The 24,743-nt window shown below is 37.6% G+C and overlaps 1 protein-coding gene across 4 annotated transcripts in view; it reads right to left on the reverse strand.

The window, feature by feature from the left end:
• Positions 1 to 24,743, reverse strand: part of TET2 (tet methylcytosine dioxygenase 2) — a 123,758-nt gene that overhangs the window by 68,476 nt on the left and 30,539 nt on the right. For 3 of the 4 annotated variants that reach the window (XM_045515758.2, XM_010953619.3, XM_045515757.2), the window contains exon 2: positions 18,859 to 19,003. The gene's annotated coding sequence lies outside the window, so the exon portion shown is untranslated. Of the gene's footprint in view, positions 1 to 18,858; positions 19,004 to 22,258; positions 22,278 to 24,743 lie in introns of those variants that run through there. The other variant, XM_010953620.3, reaches the window with a different exon arrangement.

The following is a 24,743-nucleotide window of genomic DNA, read 5'->3' on the forward strand; positions in this document are numbered from 1 at the left end:
CGGTATGCATTCTGGAGGCAGAAACAAAACAACTTGGTTAATGAATTGGGTGTGAGAGGTGAATGAAAGGGAAGAAAGCAGGATATGCCTAGTTTTATCCTGGGCCTCAAGGTTGATGATGGTGCCATTTACCGAGACAGAGATGAACGGGAGTAACAAGACTGATGGGGAAATTATGGGTTCAGTCTTGAAGAAGTACATTTGAAGTGCATATTATCATTCAAATGGGTACATTAGGCAGGCAGTTGGGTTTAAAAGTCAAGAACTCAGTTAAGAGGGCAAAGCTGTCAGCCTCTCAATGGTATTTAAAGCCATAGGGCTCCATGAGATGATCTTCAGAGAGAGCACAGTAAGAGAACATGGCCTAAGATTGGGGCTGAGAAATCTCTAGAATTTAAGAGATCCCAGAGAGAAAGAAAAGCCAGCAAGGTGACCCAAGAGATGGCCAGAAAGGTAGTGAGATAACCATTTGCTGGATGATTAGCTCCCATGAACACAATTTACAGATCAACCTCAGATCTCTACTTCTAGTCCTCATCAGAGCTGCCAAGTTGAATTTGCAATTAATCTCCTAGTCATCTGAGTACACAAAACTGAATTCACTGTCTTTTGCTTCAAATTTGTACTCTCGTGCAAGTTCCCTGTCACAGTGGTAATATCATCTGCCCAGTTACTTAAGAAGAAACCTTAAATGTTTATTTAATTCTTTCTTTCCTCTTACAAGCACCCCCATTAAATACCAAGTATTTATTAGTTCTACCTTTTCATTGTCTCTGGAATCCATAAATTAGCCACATCCTCTTTCTTACTATCATGGTTCTTACTGTCACTGTCTGATTCCTGGATTACCGCAACAGTCCATTCTTGCCTCTAGTCTTCGTCTTCCCCCGTTCTCTATACTAAAGCCCAGTGCTGAACACCATGGCTTCTCTACAGACTTCTCATCCTTTATTAGATCCTTCCAACCCCTTAATCCCCTTAATATGACCCTAAAGCTATCAGGGTCTAGTCTTGATTTCTCTCACGCTCATTTGCTGGAGCCTCCTGTTGACACATTTGTAATTTTCAGTTCCTTCAACACACAGATTCTCTCTTGCCTCTGTGCCTTCCCAAGGGGGTGGCAGTGTCCTTCTCACTGTAACAAATCTTCCCCTTCACCGTTCCCATTTTGAACAAATTAACTCTTATTTATTCTGTTCAGGTCTTAGTGTAAAGAGTGCTTCCTCTAGGAAACTGAGTGAATTTCCAAGAGGGTGTTAGATGCTCTCCGGGGTGTTCCAAGAACACTTCGTGTTTTTCCTCACTTAACACGCTGTACTGTACCTGCCTGTTTCCTTATCTGCAGCCTCCACCAGGCTTAAGCTTCTTACAGAGTAACAGTTGTCTACTGGTTTCATATTCAACCATAATAATTAACTCAGTACCTGGCAGAAAGTAGACATTCAGTATTTGTTGAATGAATGAATGATTATATACACATACTCTCTCTCCTGCTGGTTTATAGGAATCTTAAGGTTTGTGTTTAGCAATTAGGCCTTTTAACATAGAAATTTATTTTAGTGACTAAGTGCATTAAATACTAGAACACACACCACCTAGTTACTGAATTAGCAACTGAGGAAAAACAAATTTAAAGTCTCTTCCCATACATGTTTATTTTCAACACAGGTCCCAACATGCGGGGACGAAAAAAAAAACAAAAACCTCAACAAACTACTGGGACTCCAATGTAAATGACTTGCTTACTTTTTAGCACATTGGTTAAAAGAACAAGGACCTCACACAGGGGTTTAGAGCCCTAAATTCTCTTGGTGGCTCACCTGATTATCACAAACAAAGTTTGTCCTTTTTTGACTTAGTTATTTCTGACTCCTTAGGGGCAAATTCCATGTCTTATCTCTCCCCTCCCTATCTGAAAGCCTACACAGGCATGTAGCAGGCACTCAAAAATTGCCTATTCATTGAATGAAAACAGAATAGATATGATTATTCTTGATGGGCTCTATGATAAACAAATAAACCTGAAATGTCAGTAAAATATCTATAGGGAAAATCTCAGCATTCTGGTATTCCCAGATGAGTAGAACTAAACTCTTTAGTTTTTTGCGTCTGTTTAAACTAGTTATTTCGTAGCTACAAGTTTAAGATTTCTGAATCTTTAATAATAAAATATCTTCACTGCAGAAAAATAAAATCATATATTTAATTCCATTAAGAAACAAAAAAAATGAGAAATCTGCTGTCAGATTTCTGTTCTATTCCCATTGTGACAAACTGACCTGGCGTGTATACTGTTGTAGCTAAAAGAAAGTTCTTGGAAGCACACTATGTTAGCCATGAAACTGTATCAAAGGGCACAAAGTATTTAGACCTCTAACCTTAAAAATCAATTCAGCTGACCACTTAATGTAAAGATCCAAGGACAAAGCATCTCAGTTATGCGAAGAACAGATATTTCAAATTTCCTCCCAAATAAGGCTGAAGACTTGTTTTGATACAGAAACCTATTACTACACCTGACTCATCCTAGAACAAATTCAAACTTCAAATACTGCTACTCAGATTAATTTGGAGTTATATGGGTACAAACTGAATCATCCCAGTTAAATAACTCACAGCTGGGATGAAAGTGAATGTATACACAATATTCATGTAGACTTCCATCCCAGTGTATTCAATTTTGCTGAAAGCGGTCTCCACCCAAACATACACACTATGCATTAGGCATCTATTTGTATTTCTGCTGTGCAAGTTGTAACATATTAAATACCAAACTTAATTAAACTGGCATGCATTTTAATTGTTTTCCAGCAGATGCTGAAATGTAATAGTTTTGTCCTTTTATTCCTGTTTCATCTAAAACACTTATCACTATTTGAATTTGAGATTACATTTGCTGACAGTTCAGTTCTTCGGTGGAAGGAGACTGGTTTTAATTGGTACCAAGTTTCCTGCTGTTTCCTCTTTGTTATGGCAGGTCACTATGTCAGAAAAACAGGAAGACACCAAAGAATAGAATTAATGCTAAATGAATCCCGAACATTGAGATTAGTTGGAAACACTATCTGCTCACCATTGTGCCTTTACACACTCCCATTTTACTCTTCTTTATCTTATAAGCTAGTAAACAAAGTTGGGCTTGCTCAGCAACTTTTCCATGATTAGAAAAGATTCAGGAAATATAAAAGGGTTAAGTAGTTTAAAAAAAACAAAAACAAAAAAAGAGATACCCTAATTAGATTTTTAACTTGTTGCACATACAAATCAATCAAATCCCTCTGTGTCCCTCATACTCAACGACAAGGAAAATAATTAGATGATTAAAAAAAAAGAGAAAACCAGAGTTTCCCAATTTGGGAAACTGATGCCTCTAAGGACTCAAAATGTAATTCAGAGGAAGAAACTGGGGAGCCCTGCTCAGTGCTGGCCAGTTGGATTGTTCACAAATTGAACAACTTGTTCAGTTTTTGCAGAAAATTGTTTTACCAGTTCCCACCAAAACAAAGAAGCATATGAAAATATTCTGATACATTAGAAGAATGAGCTGTACTGACTGCCAGTGCCTAGCTTTGTGACGCCAGTACTGATAGCACCTTCCATGCAGGAAGAGAGAGCTGGGCTCTTTCCCCCTCAAAAACCATCGAAGCGCAGAACCGCCATCATGACCAATCACCTCAGTCCCCTCAACGCTCCCTGACAAGATTCTGAAACTGAAACATCAAGGCCGAAACAAACTTCAGTTGGTGCTCTCCACTTGTCCTTTCAAACTCCCTCCTCCTCCCTCCCCAGCACACCAAAGAACCACGCAATACAGCATCTTGTTTAAAGTCTGCTGGTGATTCTGGATACACTTCAAATGGTAGCAAATCCAGTTTTCTGCACTCCAGTTTCAGCTCTTCACTCTCCTTTTCTGTAGTAAAACTGCAAACCAGAAACTCTTAAGATGGTGAATTTTTGCCCTCATTTTCTTATACACTTACAGCTTTAGTTCCTGAGCTTTGAGATCCTGTTGAGAATCCTAAGAAAGCAACTGGTCCCCTTTTCCTAGCAAAGTTTATTTAAAATTTGCAGTGAGCTTATAGATTCTCATAAATTAGCACGTAGGATCCTTATCTGTTAAAGATTTTAGCTCTTCAGTTTCATGTGAAGAGTTCAACTTGAATTGGAAATGTTAAAAAAAAAATTACTCCAAAAGATTTGGCTTATTTTTATCCTTGTGAGACTGGCTGATAATTTATTCTCTTTTCTTGAAAGCTTGCTTTCTATTTTGAATTTCCTTGAAAGCAGCATCCAATATTAAACTCATTTAAGGAGCTAATTTTCATCATGCTCGTGAACAAAATTAGGCGGAGGACTTGTAGAGAAAAATGGTAACATAAGAGCAGACATCTAAGCCCTCTTCCCATTAAATGATTTAAATAATAAGAGAAAAACAAAACTTGCAAAATGTCCTGCATCAGCACTAAAATACTATATGGTATAGTGACAGCTGAGAGGCAGAAGGTTTGAGGAATTTCTGGATAAAATGCAGATGAACCCACACTAAAGGACATCTCTAAGAGTCTAATCACAGCCCTTCCTCCTGAACCAGCTGTGGCCTGTAGAAAATAAAGACAACCCTGGCCGACTGCCCCAACAGCCCCTCACTGGAGGGCGCAGGTTGGGGCACACAGGGCTGACAGGACAGAGGGAGGCCCTGCAGCTGAAGCCCTGCCCCGGCGCCACAGCTGAGGGAACGGGAAACACAACCAGAAGCGCAGCAGCGCTGCGGTACTGCTCCCCAAGCTCACTGCTCTTGCGGGCGGACTCACTCTGACACAGGGACGCTTCTTCCCAACCAGTCTCCCTCCTCATACACAGCAAGGGCCGAAGGTGCGGGAGGCTTTGGAGAAACAGGTATGTCTTACTTAAACACGAAGCAGCCAAAGGCAGCGGTGCCGGGGAAAGGAAACGGGTCCAAGCTCACCAGACAGAACAGCTGTGTGTGGCAGGACCCTTCTCTCACCTGGCCTCTCACTCTGAGTGGGCTCGCCTTGGCAGGAGTGCTCAGTTTCCCAAACAGGTTGGGCTCACTGGGGGAGGAAGGCCCCAGAGGGACAGAGCTCTTCTCCAAGCACCAAAAATGAAAATCGGACAAACCCAGATTATGAACCTGGACCAGAGTCCACGACAATTTGAAAGACAGATACAGAAAGGGGTAGGAGGGAGGGAGCTGACCTCTTAAGCAGTATTTTCAACAATTAGAAAAAAGTTTTAAAGCAATAATGTTCTAAATGTCCCAGTAAAAGAACGTTTTGGGCAGTCTGAGAAGATGCTCTCACACACTTCTGCGGTGCTAGGTGAATCATCAGTCCTCCTTTAAGGATGTATTAGGGGAACAGAGCAGAACAGTACCCTTGAAAAATATACTTCAACTTAAATAAATAAATAAACATATTACTCAACAGTAGAAGAACATGCTTAAAGATATGATTTGCTTAGTGTTCTAGAAATAAATCTTAGACCTCACATGCCTTGTCCTGCCAAGGAAAGTTTTCACAGGTACTCTCTGAGGCAGATTAATGGTTAAACTAGAAGACAGATGGAAATTAAGGAGTGAAGGAAAATAATGCCCAGTAACATGATTCCACAAGCAAAATATAAAACAGAATTGGAAGAAAAAACAAAACAAAACAAAACAGGAATTAATATTGCAAATAATAACATTAGTCAAGGAGAGGATAAACTGAAGAGATTTTTGTTTCTTTTTCTAAATAACTTTTTGCTCCAAGAAGAAATTGAAACTTTAAAAATTTTCTGGAAAAAAGTGGTAATGAATACAGTACATCACAAAATGCATGGGCTGTAACTGAATTATAACTAGAGCCTTAAAAAATCCTTTTACTGAGAACACAAAATAGAATAGAAATAAAAGACATAAGTATTTCAACCAAATTTAGAAAAACAAAACAAACTTAAGGAAAAAGGGAAAACTGACAATAAGAGAATTAGTTAATAACAAAAACCTGTGTAACAGGCTTAAATGAATTCAAGTGTAGATTCCTGTAGTGTAGAAAAGAAAATACAGTGGATAGAAAAATCACTAAGGCAATTAAAAAATCTATATAAACTAGTGTAGACAGAAGTACTATATCTACAGACATAAAGAATATTTTTAAAAATAATAAAATGCCATATACTTTAGACCAGTAAATTAGAAAAACCCAGATAGAGTGAATCAGCTCAAAGGAACTTTAAAGCCTAATAAATTTATTCCTTTGGAATACAACCTTTAAACTTTTCAAACTATTATTCTGCAATGAGACCCAGAGCTCAAGTGTTCCCACAGACATACCCTTTCAATCTTCCAAGAAACATGTAACACTTACATTACCTAAATTTTGCAAAGGAAAAAAACAAAAAAACAAGGGGGGGATAACTAAAGATCCCTCCATTAGAAAAGTTTTCTGAATAACAGAACACTTTTTTTCCATCTACTGTATGCCTGATATTAAATGCTATTATTTTTAGGTAGCAGTAGCCCACTCTTCATTCAAGTATCTATTAAGTGCCTGGTATGTACTAAGGATTCAAGAGTCTGATCTCTGAGGAAGAGAGATGCTTCAAACACCCTAAAGAAACAGTGTGACAAGTTTTGTAGTAGATCATACACAACATGTTTTGGAGACACAGAAAAGAAAGGGGCTAAGTTTGCCTCAAGGAGTTGGGATGATTTCACAGGAGCTATGTATTTCTTATTATAAAAAACTTACTCAAATCTTGCCCAAGACATCTCAACATCCTAAATCATGGCTCTGCCTCCTGGTATTACATACCGCTCAGCAGTGTCAGTGCTGAGCACGGGTACGGGTGCTTCCCAAAGCAAGGCGTTCCCTTCTGTGTGATGAGGTGAACTCATAAATACGCAAAGACCTTTCTCAGACACAAGCACATTCAACTCAAACTGTTCACAGTATTGTTTAGGATATTTTTAAAAATTATGAATATGATCATTTTCTAGTACATTCAAAGCTTAAAACCCTCTTTTACCACATGCTTTCTCAACCATCCCCTAAACAAGTTTGGTGTTTTATGTATTCTGGTGAGATTATATTGGCTAAATATAAATTCATATGGTCTATGTAAGAACAGAAGTAGTTCTTACCTTAGTATAGCATAGTCATATGGCACTGTTTTCTCACCAAACATTGTAAAATGTTCCAAAGCGTCTAACTCGATTATCGATAAGCAGCATCTTTGTAACTCCCCTCCCCGGTTAGTGAGTCAATGCCAATCATTACTCACGCACCAAACACTTACTCGTTACCTAACATGTGCCAAGCACAGTGTCAGGGGTCCTAATAAGAACAAGAGAGAAGCCCCAGGACCTCCTGAGCTCAAACTCCATTAGGTCATTTTCAGTTTACATGGATGATTATGCAACTCAAAGGTTTCCAGTGACATTCCTTAAGACATTTTCAAGTACGTGGCCAGGTATCCAACTATATTTTATACTTTTATTTACTCACGTTCTGTTTTGTCCCAGAAAATGTTCACATTTACTATTTTCATTTTGCCTGCTATCGTTAACAACCATTCCATGTCTTCACAATAAAATCTTCATGGTGTTAACATGATACCCCCTACTCTGCTGACAGCCATCTAATACAAAACTATGGAACCTAAAGGGTGGTACTTTCTCTGATAAATTATAAGTGATTAATAATAATAATAATAATAATAATAATAATAATAATAATAATAGTAATAATAGTAGTCGTAGTAGTCGTAGTAGTCGTAGTAGTCGTAGTAAAACCCCGGGGGGAGGGAAATAGCTAAGTGGTAGAGCACATGCTTAGCATGCACAATCCCCAGTACACTTCCATAAAATAAAACAAAATTAAAATAAAGAATTAAAAAAAACCCAAGCCTTGTTATAAAAAGTAACTAGGAATATGGTTCAAAATAAGGGTTTAATGTGACCACTGATTAAAATTATGTTACTGAAAATACTAAGTGTTATTTAGAAGAGGCAAAAATACTACTGCCTTTGAGAAAAACAAAATTTCAGAGAAGAAAAATACTTACTAACGTATCTGAAAACAATGAGCAATTTTAAGAAATCTTTTCTGTATTTCTTTAATAATAATATAATAGTTTATGGAAAATATTAAAAAATGAACTATGAATTACAGAATTTTTTTAACAGGGGTAGTACACAGCAGTGGGAAGAGCACCACTACGTACTTAGAGGACTTAGTGTCACCTAAGTACCACTGTCACCTGTCACCCTGGAGCAGTCACCTCACTTCTCAAAGACTCAGGCTTCTCAAAGGTAAGGGCTAGGAAAAACAGAATTAATAATTTGACTTTCATGTTATTTTCAGCATCAGCTATCCATTAAGTAAGATTAATATGTTTTTTATCCACAGTTTTTGTAAGCTTTCTGTAAAAATAAAGTTTGAAGAGACAGCTATATAGGGACATACTCATTTATGTGTATGAGTCAGGGAAACTTCTTTGGACGTATATCTACATTTACAATGGGTCAAGGAATGAAGACGTTAGGGATGGATGTTATCTCATGAAATATGCACTAATCCTATGGTCACACAAACCTGCAGGGCAGGAGATGGTAATCTGTGGATTCTGGATGAAGATGTCCTGTTGATGATACCATATTTAACTATATTGGCAGGAATGCAACTCTTGCCCCAAATTGGAGGTAACTTTCTATTGCCTTATAGTTTGCTTCATAAAATCCATAATCAAGAGTCCTGAAACCCTCTTAGTGAAATTAAGTTTTTCTTTAAAAAGTTCACAAGTAAGCAATATCTCCACTTTAAGTAAGCCTGGTTTGACTGTTATCCACTGATCATTTTATTTACCAAAAGCTATTAAGCACTGCAGTGGGAACAAAAATAAAGCATAGCACCAATACACCCACAATTTATCATTAAAAAAAAAAAAACGCTTTTTTTTTTGCCTCACATCTATTGTGTTGTTTACTATCAATGCATGAAAATATAGGCTTAGACTTTACATAAAATTTCTGAGAAATACTTTACATTAAACAATAGGCTAAATAAGATAAGTATGAACCACTTAAGCAGGAAAATATTTCTTCTCAATTATGTATTTGGGGGAAAATAGTGCCTTTTTTGAAGAGATGATTTTGTTTTAAAGGGCAATTCATCCAACTTTTTAAAATACAACAGAAGTAATGTCTTAATTTGCAAGTATTTAAATGATTCAGCTAACTGAATTTAAAGGAAATTCTCAGTCTTTCAGGGGTAGAAGGATTCAACAATAGGGATTTTAATCATAGTATTATCAAGTATCTCAAGACATAAATATCACAAACATAAAACTTTGAGCTTGAACATAAAACAAAACAGAAGCACAGTAAAGTCAAACTTCTTTGTCATTTTGATTAAAAGAATGACCTGGGTTGGGTATTTACATATATATAAATATTCATATCAGACCCATCCATGGTTTCTGACCTACTGACCTACTGACCTACTGACCAGCAGGAAGCAGTGTTCCCAGAAAGGGAGGGAAATGATTGACAGTTAAAGAGAATAGGAGGCAGGAGATGACAAATAAATGAAAAGGTAATTAGACAGTGGTTGAGTGAACATATAAAGTTTAGGGATATAGCAGAAATTTTTTTATTAGTAAACCTTCCTACTGAAATAATTTTCTGAAAATGGAGTAATTGATGAACTAAGGCTTTGGAAACAACAGTGGAAGTTTAAAGTTTACATTTTTTTCTCTAATATCCTCAAAAAAAAAGAAAATTCACAATTTTTCTTATCAATGTCAGTTGTGCATCATTATATCACTCTGACCTGCATTATTCTAATGTGACTTAGACCAAAAAGTCTCAGGTTTATATTGGTTAATACCAAGAGTATTATCTGCTATTTCTGATAAATTAGTTAAATGGAAAAATCAGTCTACCAATGGGTCAAAGATGGAAAATACATTATCTGCAGAATCAATGGGAAAGTGTTTTCTCCTTAACAAAGGCAAAAGTAACCACAAATTCAGAAGTGAGACAATTGCTTCTACACGTCCAAGCCTACCTTCTATAACATCCTTTAGTTCATGATTCATCACTGTGTCCAACTTACTGGACAAATGTCTTAAAATCATTCCAGTAAGGCCAGTCAGTTCAGTGTTGCACTCGGCCCCCTCCCCACCCATTTTTGGGGGGAGGTGGGCAGAGTTCATCTTAACCTTCCTCAGTTGCCTATCTTGATCCAGGACCTTCAGTCTGTGGGAACCATCTAATTTATGCCACCAGTTGTAAATATAAAGCTAACTTTTAAAGTTTTAAAAGTATAGCATTACATCATGAAAGCAGACTCTTTTTTCCTATAAAGTAAGATATACAATGCCTCTACTTTCTAGAGAGAGTTAAAAACAGAGAAGATGAAGGACGTCACAAATGAGAGTTGTTCTAAGTTTTAAGACTTAAACATGTATAACATATATATGATTGTTCTCTGAATGATTAGCCATTTTTTAAAAAGAAATTAAACCAACATTTTAATCAGTAACATCAAAGAAAACACAGAGGTTATGCTTATAAAATTTACAGAGGAAATGAGGAGAGAAGAGAGCATATGTATATAAATAATACATGGAATGAAAAGATTTTCATAAACTTGCCTAAGCTTAAAGGAGGGACCAAGAATAAGAAGATGGAATTTACTAAATTAAATGTTAAAATCTTCCACATTGATTTAGAAAATCACAGTGACAAAGTAAGAATGAAAGAAATTTGGTTAATCAGCTGCTTGTGAGAAAAAAAAAAGACAAAGCATTTCAACGTGTGGTCTTGGGGCAAGAAAGCCATGTGTGCTTTAGGGCCGTATTAATAGATGTGCAGTGTCCAGGAAACTAGAGTGCCCTATAATGATCTGATCGTACCTAAAATACCAAATCCCAAACTTTAATATTTAAGGGACCATTACATTAAAAAAGGGAGCCAACATTCTTCAAGAAATGCATATTTTAGCTTAGTATGATACGAAACAATTAGAACATTCTAAAAATGTACTCAATTGGTGAGTTCCCAATTAGAAGAATCCAGTCGGATGCTAGACCAGTCCTTTGTAGAAAGATAGTAAACAAGATTCCTGCATGTGGCATAAAAAGGGAATAACCATTTTTTTAAAGTTTTAAAATAGTTAACTTTTCTCCCAGATGATAGCTGTCAAAATTTTATAAACATTTTGTCTCATAAATTTAGAAAATTGCCCTCTTTATCTTCTGGCCACTTTTCTCCCCTTATCTCCCTCTTCTGCCTTCTTTAACTGGCCTCAATAAAGATCTGAAGTAGACATTTTATGATATATTCCAATTGTATGACACATGTTAGTGAAGAAAAGTATCTTCTCCATCATTAGAAAAAACTAAGCTTTTCAAAATATTTTGATGTTACATTATCTTCCTTTCCATAGGGTGAAACCCCTTCAATCAATCAAAAAAATATTTATTAAGCACCTACTATGTGCTAGGCATTCAGATGTGTTTTTGTCCCTTGCTACTTCAGGAAAACTTACTAACAAAATATTATAGTAATTTATATTTTTAAAATATCTAAAAATGACTCACTTTGAGAAGGTGGACATCTGAAAAAAGGGAAAGGGACAACTAAAATATAAATGATACCAGAAAAAAAAAAAAAAGAAAGAAAGAAAACCCAAACTATCTACTACCTTTAAAAAAGTATGAAACTAAGGAAAAAAAACCTTTTTAAGACCATCTGGTTTTATACTTTTAATAAATATATAACAAAAGTCTACACTTTTTTGTTGTTGTTGTTGTTCTAAATGAAATATACTTAAAATGTACAAGAACTCAATTGTGCATTTGATGCGGGAAGTTTATTTACCATCCTCTGAAGCTATGGATTTTAATAATCAGTTCACTGTTTGGTTAGGGAACCTGGAGCTGGAAGTCTTTCCTAAAATGCTCTCTAGAGATGCAGCATATTGATTTAGCCCTGCAGGCTTGCACACATTCCCAGCTATGTCCTCATAACATCACAAGGCACCCGGAAAGCACCGCCAAATACACGGCCTCCCACAGGAGCCTACGTTCTGAAGTTACGCTGACCGCTTTTCTCCTCTTACCTGAGAGTGAAAAAAAGAGCAGAGCAAAAAACTGCTGGGTCAGAAAATCTATCATCAACTAAACTTTCTGGAATTTTCAAAACATTTCCTGCACTTATGTCTCACCAAACAAGGCCTTGAGTGTGTTTATTCATCAAAATTATCACCCAGTAGACACCATCCACAACAGCTTTCAAATTTCTCTTCCTATAGTTAAAACTTCTGTGCATTGATACTACTGGAATTAGAATATTCCTAAAGTCTCCCCAAATAGCCAACAAAAACATAAATCCCAGTTGTAATAAATTTAATTTGGGTAGGATACTTTAGGGGTGGGGGGGGAGCATCAAATGTTACTTAGACAAGTGTTACTTACAATTGAGTATCTTGGAGATTCAAATTCTGCAATAATGTAACTTTGTATATGAGATTACTATGCCCAGACACTGAAAGTTCCAACTTACTCTCCCAGTTCCTCCTCCACCTCTGCCCACCCCCTTAAGGGGCAGGTGCTGTATCTATTTTAAGAAGGAGCCATAGGGGACAAAGAATAAAAGATATGATCACAAAGTGAATTCCTTCTTTTAAAGAGTGTGATTAAGTGCCTACTATGTAACCGAAGACTGTGTGAGATGTTAGGAATGGAAGATAAGACACAGCCTTTGTCCTAGGGATTTTTAGAGTTTGTAGAGAAGACAGGCACACAGGAATACAGTAAGTGGAATGTGTGAGGGACAGCAGTGCCACACATAAGAGGTTTTGCTGATGAGAAACCTGAGCTGAGTCTTTAAGTGGAAAAAGGCAGTTAACCAGAAGAGCAGCAAGTACAAAGGCTTGAATGCGTGAAATATAATGTTATATTAAGGACCTATAGAGTTAGGAATAATTACATCACAGAATCTGAGGGACAGACAACATGGTGACAAGGAGGTTGAAGAGTAATGAAGAGCCAGATAAGGAATATAAAATACTGAGTTTGACTTACTTCCTGTAGGCCAGTGGTTTTCCAAACTGAGTTCTTTAGATAGCAAGCATTCATTCTCAGAGTGATTCAGGCCTACATGGGCTGAACAGGGAGGTAGGTGGCCCTAAGAGCCCCGGCATTGCATCCATTTCTGCACTGACCAGATGAATTCTATTTTAATTGTAAAAACTTTGCAAGGGGTGGGGGTGGGGGACTTGCTCTGCTTTAACATACAGTTTGACAACAGGTATCCATCAAAGTCCCCCGAAGTATCCCTAAGGAGGGATATGCACAGTTACATTTGCATCTAAGAATGAGCTTAATGGGGTACTTTAAATTGACTGCCAGGAAAGAAAAAAGGGGGGGGGGGATAGAAACAGAGGGAACAACTAGGAAATGACTACTTCATGGAAAAAGGAAATTAAGAATGGCAAGGATGGGTAGAGGTGTGGACAAGCTGGATTTAGGAGTGTGAGTGGGAAAGAAAGTGGGAGAAGCTCTTGCCCAAGTTTGATGTTCTCAAGGAAGTAGGAAGCCAGCTAGCCGGGAGAATTTAAGGAAAGATGTGTGTGCCTGTGTGCATATGTGCAAGCGTGGAGGGGGATTCAAGATCTGGAAAAGGTGGCCAAGATTTTTTATTTGTTTGTTTGTCTTAAGGGCTCTCCAAAACCACCAAGATTCAAGGACTATAGGTGGTTTTGGCTGAAAATTACAAAAGTGGTATACACATATACAACATTAACTGTATTATCACAGATTCTCCAAGAAACCCATCACTTGCTCTTCCAATCTTTTCAACATTAAAAAAAGCCAAGATAACAAATTAATTTCACATTTAGTAGTGCCTTTCACCTTTTCTAAACAACTTAGATCTGTTTCATGAGAGAGGATGAAAATGTACATACTAACTAGAAAAATTAATGAGGAAATGATTTGGTTAGATGAACATCTGTAATGAGAGAGAATAAGGAAAAGATTTGGTTAGATAAACATCTATAAAGGTGGGCAAACATCTCTAGTGCCGTTATTTGCATTGCTACTTCATTTCAGAATACACAGTGTTTTCACCAAGTCTCACTTATGCTTAAAATATCCTATGAGATCAATAGAGGCAAATGATACTTCACCTGTCGATGGGGAAACTGAAACACAAGAATTGTGAAAATAACTTTCATAGGGGACAGCCTATTTTAGCCTGGCTGACTCGTTCTAAACTCAAAGTGTATGTCATATGTGGACAGGCATTAATGCCAGAAATGCTATATAGTACTATTTATAACTTAGGGACTGCCAGAGTTCTCAGCAGAATCTCATGAGAATGTCAACAGTCTTCCATAATTCACTCTCTTGGGACATAGAGACTAAGAGACCAATCTGAGCCTCATACACATAGAACTCAAGACACCGCAGATAACAAAGGTTTTGATTTCATACAGTTCAGTCATGACTCATATTATAACACAGCATGTGTATGGAGAAAGTAAAGAGATGTATAAAGAAAGGATTGTAGCACTGTTGTTAATAGAAAAATAAAATTTTCTCTTTTAAATACACTTCTGCCCCCTTGCTAGACAATTACATTTTATTAAAAGTAAAAAAATATTTAATAAGAAATAGATGGGTAGAAAGTAACCATTTGAAGAGCACTGCATTAGATGATCTCTAGGGTCTGTTTTAGGTTAGAGTCCCATGACTCAAAGGATAAATTGATCAAGCTTGTTCAGTTTATAGGATTGGTCCATAAGAAAGGGACATTTGAAGTTTTAATTTTGAAATCCATGTGGTGATTTAAAGTTGAGATAACAAAAGTCATTTTTCTTCTGAAAAATAAACAGAAAGAACAGTACCATGATAGAAATAATTGTTCCATCTCAAACCATTGAAGAAAAAGAAAGATGACATCTTCAGCATGGGAGAATCTAAGCATATACAATGACCTTTTTCTAGTCTTATCAATGTTTCTTTGACCCTTTCTAAACAACATAGATCTGTTTCATGAGAAAAGGTAAAAATGTCCATATTAAGTAGAAAAATGGCCTCAAAACAGTGTTAATGGGCAAATCGAAACCTTCTAACTCTATTCTCCACAAGTTGTCAGGCAAAACACTTCTTATGGACGGCATGGAGACGGGGAGACAGGGAGCTGTCAATGTGAAGACCTGGAGCCAGCCCAGGTTCTGCCAGTAGCTAATGACAGGAACCCAGAGGGGTCCTGTATCATCTCTGGGTATCCTAGCTTCCCTACTTCCTGTAATGCCAAAATTTTAATTGGTCAGTTTAAAACTTGAAGGGAAAACTTTGACACTTTGTAATCTCCTATGTGCAATTAGCGGTTAAATCTTCATGATTTTTCTCTAAAATATATCAAACCTATCTTCCCTTTTCTGCCTTATTTCTATGACCATACTCCACATTCTCAACCTCACTCCTAAATCATTCCAACCACTTCCTCTATCTCCCTAATCTTCTAAACTTGTCGAAATAATAATATCGCTAAAGACCTGAATTTACCTTATTACTTACCTCTTCAGTTGTTCCTCAACATTTGTACAACAGTATGTAACAATCTTTAGACAGGTCATAGGATTTTACAAAAATTAACCTCATCTGTTTTTCCATCTTCTCTGCCATTACTTGCCAACTCTGTACAAGATCACCTGCCCCTGGCCTTTTCTTAGTGCACCTTTTCGCCCTCAAAGCCAACATCCTTTTTTTCATTCCACCTCATGTTTCTCCTCCACTTCTCTGCACGGGGCTGTCACTCCTTATTGTTTGTTTTATGGCTGGTGGTGTGAGGACTATGCGACTGTGAAGTGTATAAAAGTAACTTTAACTAGAACTCCTCCTTTGGAGATTTTTTTTTCCAGCTTCACTGAGACATAAAATGACAACTAAAACTAAGATACATAAAGCATACACGATAATGATTTTATATATACACTAAGAAAGAATTCCCCTTATCAGGTTGATCACCACATCCATCACCTCACACATTTAGGGTTTTTTGTTGTTGTTGTTCATTTGTTTGTTTTTGGTGAGAACACTTAAGTTCTACTCTCTCAGCGAATTTCAATCATATAATAGAGTGTTATCAACAATAGTCACCATGCTATATGTTAGATCCTCAGACCTTATTCATCTTGTAACTGAATGTCTGTACCCTTTTACCAACTACCCAAATTCTTCCTGTCCTTCAAGACTAGGCCACAGCTTTCCTTTGTGAAGTCTTCCCTTACCTGTTTTAGTCTAAATGGGCCCTGCCATTCTTTGAACTTCCAGCGTTCTTGTCTGCACCACTCACCTGGGCACCTGGGTAACTGTTTACTGGTGACATGACTGAGCTGTGTAAGATGTTCTGATTCTCTCTGAATCACTCTGAAAAAACTGTTACTACCCCAGGGCTTTGTGGCATTTCTCCTCTAACTGAAACACTCTTCCCCCATGTAACCTTATGGTATGTGTATATTATTTTTTTATGTTTTTACTCAAAAAAATAATTTTATCATGATGTCTTTTCTGACTGCTCCATCTTTAGTTATTTATTCTCCATGCCTCCAATTTCCTTTCTCTGCCAACATTTTTATGCTGAGCACTTCTTGGTATTCATCATACTATACATTTTTATTTATGTCTGTCTCCCACTCTATAAACAAGGAGAGAGATTTTCATCTATATTGCTCATTCATGCATTCCAGTTCCTAAAGAGTGCCTGGTATTTATAGGTGGTCAAGAAATACTATTTGAATGAATTTAGTATTAAAAAACTAAAAGCAACATTACTAACAGTGATTAATAATAATAAAGAGATGTTAATTTAAAATTGAAAACTTACTGTATGCCCAGTCCTGCACATATTATCCATATGATATTATATGATTCCATTATTATTTAACTCAGACCTATTTCCCCTTTGCCAAATAAAACAAGGCTTAAAGGGGTTAAATAATTTCCCCAAGAACACACAGCTAATAAATATGACTAAAGTTAAGCCTTAGGCTTATTCACTATTGAAAATAAGTTCTAGGCTAAGCTTATCCAACTGTAAAAAAAAAAAATGCAAAATTAGATTATTTTGAGTATGAGGGAAGGACTCCTCCAGGAGTTACTTGAAAATCTTGTTTTAAAAAAAGTAACAGCTAATATTTTAATTTCCTGGCCTCTTTTTTTTTTTTTTTTTGTCAGTAACTTATCTTATATTTTTCCCTAAACTTTTGCTTTTCCATACTTACCCACCCTTCACCTCCCAGAAGAGAAAATCTTCTGACTAACGTTATGCCTTCACTAAAGAGATAAAAATTCTATCTTAAAAATGTGTCTCCACTCTCATGTTAAGGCCAAGCACAGAACGAGCAGCCACAGTCCCCACAGTGAGAGGCAGAGAGCATCCACTAAGGGAGGAGGGGAAAAGCAAAGAATGCTCTATTCATAATTACCTAATAAGATTTTCCAGCATGAGAGGGGAAAGAGGAAGTCTATTTTCAGTGACAATGATTACTCTAAAAACATTAACATGAAAGGGGAAATTTTTCATTCTGAGAGTTACTACTGTGCTGAGTTCTCTTTCCCTTACACAGTGACTTAAAATTCCCAGGGCAGAGAGGTAATCTAGGCAGATGCACTTGCCCTGTGTCTCGAAAATGACAACATCCAGGAATCATGGGAGTTTAACTGAGGACACCCTGGAAAGGGTTTCTCAGCACCAGGTCAGTCTCTAAGAAGTATCAAATGGCAGAGTGGATACTTATATCCTCAGGCATCTGGAGTGAGGGCAGAGATTACAGCTGCACGGGCTTTTTAGAAGATTTGCTATGCTGAATGCATAAACAAGATTCAGTGAAGCTAAAGCTGAATTACCTGCTAAAAGAGTTATAGAACGGGGGAAAAAAGCCTCATTCTTCTCTTTCTCCAGCTAGCCTGCATTTTTTTTCCTACAATGCATTTAACTGGCTTATGGTACAGGCAAACGTATATATAGTAGAGTTCATTCTAGCATTCATCATAAATATTTTGGGGAAGAAGATACACCAGTTCCCTACTTCCACATGTCCATATAAATGATAATAATCTGATTAAAAAACAAACAAAAAAACAAAACCTTAGGTCGGGACACTTATTAACAGATTTTGGCATTCAGAACAAATTAGTCTTTATTAAAATGAACTATAAGAACATAATGAAAAAAGTGTCTTTCTCTCTGTCAGTAGCTCTACTTGTACTTTCAGGAAAATCATGTGAAACAAATCCTATAGGCTCTCCTGAGATCTGTCATCCTAAGCTTGAATTCTCTGCTAGTTCCATGAGGCCAAGCTGTCGTGAAACCCAGCTGCCTAGGCTCAGGCAGTGCTCACTTTTCAGGCCAGCAAATGACCACAAATAGCACTTCTGGGGGGTCCTCAACAAGACTGAGACAAAGTGGCTGTAAGTGAGGTCCACACGGAGAGGAGGCACACTGAGACAGGTGGCTAGAGACAGCACCTTTCTCATGCTGACCATTATATTTGAATGGTTCTTATCTCTCTTTCATTAAAAATGACAGACATTAAGAATCATAAAAATCTTTCCTCCAGAAAAAACGAAACAAAACATATATACATCAAAGTCAACACACAATTTTAACAGATTCACAGACCTTAAAATCTAACCCATGTGTCCCAAGTATAGATAATAGAGGCCTTTGAGAGGCAACTCAGAGTAACTTTAGAGTTGAAGGCTGGAAGAGAGGCTGACCATTAAATCAGGAATAAACTTATGCTTGTAAGCAAGTACCGACTGTCCCCAGGGTCTTACCAGCAGCTCTGCCCCTCACTGCTCCTCCTGGATCATGGCCTGCTGGCTGCTGCTGAGCCCATCTCCTGCTTCCACATGTGGCAGCTCAACAGGAGCAAGGGCGACCGACAGTCTCGGGAGGGTCTGCTGCTGAATGTTGGCCAGCCTGTAAAAGACACAGAGTTTGAGTATTTTTAAGTTAGCAAAAAGGCACGTACATCTGGTATGAAAGCTACTGCACAGAGTTTAAAGGTTTTAGACATCTATAATTAGATATTTCCACCATGCCATTGGCTGCGAAAAAATTCGGGGCAGGAGGATCTTTCTCAAAGCAGTGAAACGCCCAACCGCATCATAATATATGGCCTAATATTTGCAGAGCGGTTTGCAATATCCAAAGCATCTCTGCCTGCATTAGTGGTCCTCACATCTTGATTGCGGCCATCAATTAGGTTTGAGACTCACTGGCTTGTATTACTTCATCTGCTGAATCCAGTGGTTCTCAGCCTTGGTTATAATAGCATCACCTGGGGATAAAGCTGAGGCTTCAGGCTCAGAGAGTCTCATTTGTTGGCCTAAAATGAAGCCTCATTCCCCAGGTATCTCTAAGGTGCAGCTAGGATTGATAGTCACTAGGTTAAGTCCTTGTACGTGCTGAGATGCAGCACTGACTTAACTCACAAATAGCAAATATTTATTCCCAATACACTATATCAAGGCAATGTGCTAAATGCTATGGAAAAGGTAAAGCATCATAACATGTGGCCCCTGTGCTCGGGGGCTTTAACTTAGCTGGACACATACTTTCAAAAGATCACACAATCACATAAATACTTTAGAAGTATAACCAAACTAAAGCTTTACTGGTCAAAGATGTAGTGAAAATTCTGAGAGCTACAAAAACTAGAGATAACCATGCACTGAAATAAGGGGAAAGATTAGTACACAGGGAAAGGCTTCTTCTGAGTTTTAAGGGCAGGGTGAAATTCAGAGAAAGAGGAAGAGGGGCAGGGCATTGTTTTCTGGGAAAGACACAGCTGCAAGAATATGCGAAGCAAACTGGGGGAGACTAAAACGCCCATTTGGATTGAAGGATTTCTATAAAGGAGCACTGGGAGGATTTGGAGAGGCAGTTTTGAGCCAGAATGGAAAGAGTATGGGTAAAATGGCAAAGGAGTTGGGCCATTTTCCAGAGTATCTGGAAACAGTATCTGAAACAGTATTGGAAGCTGCTGAAGGCTCATGTCCCGGGAGGTCTTGGTAAATTTACTGGGCTCTTAGTAAACGCCAGACACTGTGCTAGAAGCACTGCGTATGTTCACTCATTCAACACAAACATCTGGAGAGGTAGTTATTATTATTCCTATTTTACGGAGTCAGAAGGGAGATCACTTAATTTTCTCGAAGTTGCATAGCTAGAAATAGTAAGCTGAGACTGGGACGTGCTGTTTCTCTAGCAACATGGCATCATATAAGTCATGTATTAAGATTTAGGGTTTTTTAAATTGAGATATAATTCATACACCATAAAATTCATTCTTTTGAAGCATATAATTCTGTGGGTTCAGTATATTCAAAAAGTTGTGCCATGATCGCCACTACCAAATTCCAGAACAATTTCATCACTCCCAAAATAAATCCAGTCTTCCTTCATCCCTCCTCCACCTAATCAACTTTCAGTTTTTGTGGATTTGCCTATTCTGGAGATTTCAAATACATGGAATCATGAAAAAGTTGGCTTTTTGGTTTTGATTTCTTTCACTGAGCATTGTTTTCAAGCTTCACCTGTGTTTTAATATGTATCAGTACTTCATTCCTTTTTACAGCAGAACAGTGTCCCACCCCACAGATACACCATACTCTATCTATCCATGATGCGTATTTGGGGTATTATAAAGAATGCTACTATGGACATTAATTTATAAATCTTTCTCTATTATGGTAAAATATATGTAAACATAAAATGTACTATTTTAACCACATTTTAAGTGGCATTAAGCACACTCACATTGTGGTGCAACCATCACCACCATCCATCTCTAGAGCTTTTTCATTTTCTGAAAACCAAACTCTGTACCCATTAAATAACTCCCCATTTTCCCCTCTCCCAAGTCCCTGACAACCACCATTCTACTTTGTCTCTAGGAATTTGACTATTCTAGGTACCTTATATAAGCAGAATCATATTTATCCTTCTGTGACTGGTTTATTTCACTTAGCATAATGTCTTCAAGATTCATCCATGTTGTAACGTGTCAGATTTCCCTCCTTTTTAAGGTAGGACAGTATTGCGTTATATGTATATGCCACCTTTTGTTTTTCTATGTATCTGTTGAGAGACACAGATTGCTTCCACCTCTAGGATATTATCAATAATGCTGCTTTCAACATAGGTGTTCATTGTTTATAAATTTTTGTATGGATATATGTTTTCAGTTCTCTTGGGAGTAGAATTCCTAGGGGGTGGAAATCACTAGATCATATGATAATTCTATGTTTAACCTTTTGAGAAACTGCCAGACTGTTTTTACAAAGTCTCTGTGCCATTTTACATTCCCATCAGCAATATGAGGATTGCTGTATGGGGATTCCAATTTTTCCACACCCTCACTAACACTTGTTATTCTCTATTTTTTTAAAGCCATCCTAGTGGGAGTAATGAAGTAGAATACTTAGGGGTTATGATTCATTGTTGCAGTAGTTCAGATATAAAGTGTAATTCTGAATAAGAGGGTGTCAGAGGAAATGAAATAAAATGATCAAGCAGGGAAATATTACTGGTTGAGAAATGAGTGGATATTAGTAACACTCTAGATGTAGGGAGAAAAAGAAAGTCAATTATAGTGATAAAGCTTTGAATTTGGCTATCTGGATGGATGATGGTATTAATCAGAGACAATTCTATAAAGGAATTTGACATGACAGAATATATTTTTGATGTGATGTTTTTGAGGAATCTATGCATTTCAAATAAATAATCAGCAGACAGGTAAAGTTCAGCTTAGGGTGGGAAACAATGAAATACTTAATGATTTTAGAAAAGATCAAAGCAGCATTATTAGGACTAGAAGAGGGTCACCGTCTGTATATGCTTAGATTCCTAAGGCTGGGTTTAGTAACTTAGTGACCAAACATTGAGAAAGGAAGGAAACACTTGTCTTCCTGTTTTCTGTTTAAAATAGTAATACAAACCCCAAATGGGTAATGTATTCTTTACACTCAGAGTTTTATTGGAACTCAGTGTTGGATTTTTGGATTCGACTTTTATCTATACTGGGGGGCATTCAGGACAGCGGTGCCCTTGGCTCAGAATGGTGTGAGCAGGCTTAGTGCGACCGCTCTCTAAGGGCTGGCACAAGATGGGGGGTCCTGGAGAAATGAGTGTCACCACAAGCAGTTATCTGATTGGCTGGAAACCAACCTGGCAAATTATCAAGGAGAACGTGAAGTTCCAGTTTTCTGTGCCCCAGACAGCCCCCTTGTAAAGCAAGGCCATCTCAACATACAGAATGTACACCTGTAAGAGACCACAAGGCTCTCATTAGAACACAGTTCCTCAGTGGTCAGTGATCCTGGCTTTGTCCGGTCTGGGAAAGTCTCCAACGTGGTAATATTCAGGCATCAATACAGTGATGACTCACGTGCTCTGGGTATCAGTACTACTTAGGGTGCTGTTGTAAACAGTCTCAAAGAAAGTTTGCAACACTGTCAGTCTGCTTATACATTGAGTTTTCCCTCTGATACACTGAGATGATAAGAACAAAATCACTCAGAAGGAAAAACAGAAAAAAACATGAAGGGCAACTGCTGCAAAAGACAGCAGGTTAGGGTAAGAGTCACAGAGACAAAAGGAGGGAAATGTAAGAATGAAAGCCTGTGAGCATGTTTAAATGCTCTCGCTCTCACACACACATCCACATGTTCAATTGAATGAAATAAACCTCACGGTCAAAATCACAATCTTTCTGAGGATAATGTGGTTCCAACACAGATTTTTCTTTTGCTTCCCTAAATTAAAGCTTATTCTGGTAATTTTACCTTCATCAACTATTCACTGTGTTTTAAAAGGATAGTATCTTTCTGCAATTTGTTCTTTACTGAATGCATTCTGAGTTACTTAGTCTTCAAACCACGATCAGTCCTGTCCCTTAGCGCACACTTTGTGGGTGGCAGGCCTCCAGAGCTGTGCTCTTATCCACCGTGCTTCACAGCCTCCACCAGCTTGTAGGAGAGTCGATGAAGAATACATTTCAGTTTGGTGAAAGGTAAGTTATTCTATATTTCAAACCCTAGAAGCGGATATTTTCCTTCAAAAATGAAACAAAACTTCTCTTTACAAACCAGTTACTCTACCTATAGACATGCATATATATCAATGCCTGCTATTCATTGTGTGCAAACATCTTCCTTTGGGGCCTTCAATACATTCTCCTTTCAGTCGATGGATCCTCCACTGATCAAGTCATTAAATACTTCCATCACAAACAGGGCACTATGTTTAATCTGCTGGATCTAGTCCTTCCTTTCCCGTGTGCGCTATTCGTCCCCCCTCATTGCAGGTCTCTTCAAAGCTTCCCAGCAATGGGTGTTTCCTTCCTGCTGTCATGCTGCTTCCCTGTCCATGTGATCCTCCTCCAGGTCTAAATGGGGTCAGACTGGAAGTTCCCTGAACAGCAGGTTACTGACCTCAGCAGGACATCCCCAGGAGTCAGTTCTCCTCTGCCCTTCTCCCCAGCCCCCACCACGCACAAGCACATACACATGCTCATTCTCTACCCATCTCGCTCCCTCTCTCCACAAGTAAATGATCCCAACTGTAAGGTGCCCAAAGGGAAGTGCTATTTCAGGATGTCGGCTACTTGGCAGCAATGGGCTGTTCTATTAATGCTTAAAAAAAAATCACTACAGTAGTTAAAGATCTAAGAGGAAAACTAAAGGAAATCCTTATACATATTTACTCTCTGTGCTTCCTAAGACAAAGTGGTGACTCCAAAGAAACATTCAGTAAGCATTTACAGAACAAATTCCACTAAGATAAAATATGTGTGTATGTGTATATATGCATACACACACACACACACACACCAGACAAGCTTGCTTCTAATGAACAGCCTTTACAGAACTAAAATTGCCAAACGAAGCTGAAATATTAGGCAGCAGTTATAAACTGACATAGCATTTCCATTGCACAAAGAAATTAAGAACCAAACACAGAAATGTAGAGGTACAGGTATAAATTCACTGGACACTGTGAATATATTACCAGATCCATTTACATACCTCCCAGAAACAAAAGTTATGAGGGAGTAGATATTTTTTAAAAACCAAGATGGCAAATCCACAGTAAAAGAACATACTGAGTAAAATTCAAGCAGAAAAAGTACATGTAAATTCTTGCATCTGAAATGCAAACTTTTTCTTATTTACCTAGAGTTGATTTATAATATCCTGTTCGTTTCAGGTGTATGGCTTCATATTCTTTTTCATTACAAGATACTGAATATAGTTTCATGTGCTATACAGTAAATCCTTGTTGTTTATCTATTTTAAGTATAGCAGTGTGTATATATTAATCTCATACTCCTAATTTATCCCTCCCCTTCCCCTTTCCCCTTTGGTAACTGTAAGTTTGTTTTCTTTGTGAGTTTGCCTCTGTTTTGTAAATAAGTTCATTTGTATTATTATTATTATTATTTTAGATTTCACATATAAGTGATATCATGTAATATCTGTCTTTCTCTACCTGACTTACTTCACTTAGTATGATCATCTCTAGGCCCCTCCATGTTGCTGCAAATGGCAATGTTTCATTTTTTATGGCTGAGTAATACTCCATTGTGTGTGTGTGTGTGTGTGTGTGTGTGTGTGTGTGTGTGTATACACACATCCATATATACACATAATAT

The sequence above is a fragment of the Camelus bactrianus genome, chromosome 2 (genome assembly GCF_048773025.1).
Source record: "Camelus bactrianus isolate YW-2024 breed Bactrian camel chromosome 2, ASM4877302v1, whole genome shotgun sequence".
Taxonomy (NCBI): domain Eukaryota; kingdom Metazoa; phylum Chordata; class Mammalia; order Artiodactyla; family Camelidae; genus Camelus; species Camelus bactrianus.